General features: G+C 58.7%; 1 long non-coding RNA gene across 1 annotated transcript in view; it reads left to right on the top strand.

Annotated features, from left to right (window-relative positions):
* LOC108447843 overlaps nucleotides 1-477 on the top strand; it is a 2,069-nt gene extending 1,592 nt beyond the window's left edge. Inside the window, exon 3 of the long non-coding RNA XR_001863546.1 lies at nucleotides 1-477. This exon is cut by the window's left edge and continues 56 nt beyond it. This is a non-coding gene — a long non-coding RNA (uncharacterized LOC108447843).
* The last annotated feature ends 2,405 nt before the right edge of the window (nucleotides 478-2,882 follow it).

Here is a 2,882-nt window from a genome sequence, read left to right as displayed (position 1 = left end):
ATCCAGGGATAGAAGGGGAAGTTGTGAACAGCTAGGGACTCTGGGGGGATGGCTGGGAAGCATGGCGAGTCCCGAGGCTCCAGTGGAACGAGTGGAGAAGGTTCAGCTCTGCTCTGGGTCCTCTGGGAGGGAATCCGAGCAGGAGCAGCCTTCGGGGGAAGGGGCAGAGGGTGGCACCGGGTCCGTGGAGCCTTTCCCGGCCCAGGGTCCGCGTGGATCCGGGATGCGGGCCGGGACTCCCGCGGAGCGCGGGGTCACATCGCCCTCTGCCGGCGCGACGGGGGAGGCGCGGGGAGGTGGCACCGGGGGTGACCCAGGCACCGCACCCCGCACAGTTAAAGGGCTGCGGTTCCCTCGGACGGCAGAATGGGGGATATTTTATTCCCAAAACAGCACGAACAATAGAGTTAATGCGTGAGAGACAAGAGACTCAAAGCAGGTCCGAGATTCCCGGTGAAGATAAATAAATGACACAAACAAGCAAGAAATGGTTTGATGGAATGAGGGACTTCCCGGAGTGTGTAGCACTTCCCAGGACCAAACACCCGGCACTGGAAGCAGCAGGTGGATGCTCAACTCTTGACAGGCGTGGACGGGGCTTTCATGGTCTTCTTCAGGTGGTGGTAGTTGGGCAGGATCTTCATGAGGAAATCCAGCTGCAGTGTCTGGGGCTGGAAAGGGAGGCAGGCGAGGTGAGGGAACAGGCTCAGGGGGGCGGGAGGTGACAGCGTGTCCCCGTGTCACACACGCACCTGTGGCCGCTCGGTCTGCACGCGCCGCAGGCAGTCGGCCCCGTAGATGACGGTGTTCTCCGGGATCACCTCGTAGGTGTTCACGTTGCAGCAGGCCCCGATGATGCAGCCGCTCGTCAGGATCACATTCCTGCCAACAAACGCTGCCAGGGAGAGGGAGAGAGGGGAATCCCTGTGAGAGTCATCCCCACGGCGTTTACAGGAGCAAAATCTCAGCAGGGCCGAAGGCGATAAGCTGAGAATTACCTTTGGATTCAATGACGTTGTTGTCTCCCACCTTCATCGCCTGGGAATCTACAGGTCTGGGTTAAGTACAGCTGTAAAATGCTTTGCTTTTTTTCAACAGGTGAAAACCCCTGATGCCATTTTCGAACCACCACCCAGCCCACCCTGGGCTATTTGAACCCCGACAGAGCCCACAGATGCTTCCCCCTGGAGGGATCCAGAAGCACGGTGTGTCTGGTGGTTTGTCACTGCACAGCAAGGATACAGCACCCGACCTCAAAAACATTGTTGGTGCCGATGACCATGGGCTTGGGCTCCACATTTTCGCTCTCCGGGGTTATATTTTCTGGATACCTGCAAGGAAGAACAGATTTCCATGTCTGAGATCAAGATGCCAGTGTCCTGTGTGGCAGCTCCGAAGCCACAGATATCCCACCCAATTCAGCTGGACTGTGGGAATTTTGAGACTACTTAGGATTAGGATTCCTCTACTCTGTCAGTTTGAGAAAGATTCGGAGGGGGGACTTAGCAACCATCCAGTTGCTGATGAAGGGGGCCTACAGGGAAGCTGGAGAAGGACTCTTTGTCAGGAAACTGGAGTGACAGACCAAGGAGTAATGGGCACAGACTTAAAAAGGGGAAATTTAGGTTAGATATATGTAAGAAAATCTCTTCTGTGACAGGGAATATGTTGCCCAGGGCAATAGTGGCTGCCTCAATCCTGGAAGTGTTCAAGGCCAGGTTGGACGGGGTTTGGAGCAACCTCGTCTAGTAGAAGGTGTCCCTGCCTGTGGCAGGGGGGGTGGTATGAGATGATCTTTAAGGTCCCTTCAAACACTTAACATTTGATAATTCTGTGATTCTATAGCTTCTCCCCAAGCCATAGTGCCACACATATACACAAAACCACGACATTGGGTGATTTTTTTTTTAATAAACTCTACCTCCCCGGGGTTTTAAGCCCCCCCCCGGGTGTCGCACGGACCCGTTGATGATGAGTGCCTGCTCCTCGATCAGGTTCCCTTCTCCGATGATGATGGGCCCCGCCTCGGCGATGATGCGGGCCTTGGGATGGATCACAGTCCTGGGCCCTGCGGGGACAGCCCGGCGTCACCCCGCGCCCGCACCCGGCGGGGGGGACAGGGCCGGGGCAGGGGACAGGGCCCTTACCGATGGTCACGTCCCCGCGGATCTCGCTCTCCACGCACACCACGGCGCCCGGCGCGATCTTCACGCTGCGGGGAGCGACGGGGCGGTCACGGGGGATCCGCCCAGGGACCGGGCGGAGATGCGGGGAGGGGACGCCGCGTCCCGGGCTGGTTGTGGGAGGGATCGAAGGGAAACCGGGAGGGATCGAGGGGGGGAGCGGGACTCACCTCGGCACCGCCCGCCCCAGCTGAGGAAAGGGGCTGGGAGAGGGATGAGGCTGAGCCGGGCACCTGGAAACAGAGACCGAGGCCCGTGTTTGGGGGCTCAGAGAGGGTCCTGCGTGTTCGTGCTTGAGAAACAGACACCAAGTCCCATGTTTGTGGGCACCAGGCTCATTTGGCCTGTTTTAGGGTCCTGAAGTAAATAAATCAGGCTTTTTTTTCCCCTCAGAAATGCAGACAAAGTGCTGTGGGGGTGGGTTTTTTTTGGGGGGGGTGCTTCAAAGTGCTGCGTTGTTGGCCCTTGGAACCAGCCCCACCTGGGCAGTCTTAGGGCTGCGAAACAGCCTCCAGTCCTGTTTGCGGAGGGCGAAAGGAGGCTCATCCAGGCAGTTTAAGGCTTTGCTCACTGAGCCCAAATCCTGAGTTTTGGGGCTCGGGACAGAGCCCAGCCAGGCGAGGGGTACCGGCCCCGGGGGGCAGGGCCACGGAGCGCGGGGCGGGGCCGGCCCGGGTGAGCGGAGCGGGCTCAGGTGTG

Source organism: Corvus brachyrhynchos, unplaced genomic scaffold, assembly GCF_000691975.1.
Source record: "Corvus brachyrhynchos isolate BGI_N302 unplaced genomic scaffold, ASM69197v1 scaffold597, whole genome shotgun sequence".
Taxonomy (NCBI): Eukaryota; Metazoa; Chordata; class Aves; order Passeriformes; family Corvidae; genus Corvus; species Corvus brachyrhynchos.
This window is presented reverse-complemented; position numbering and strand designations above follow the sequence as displayed.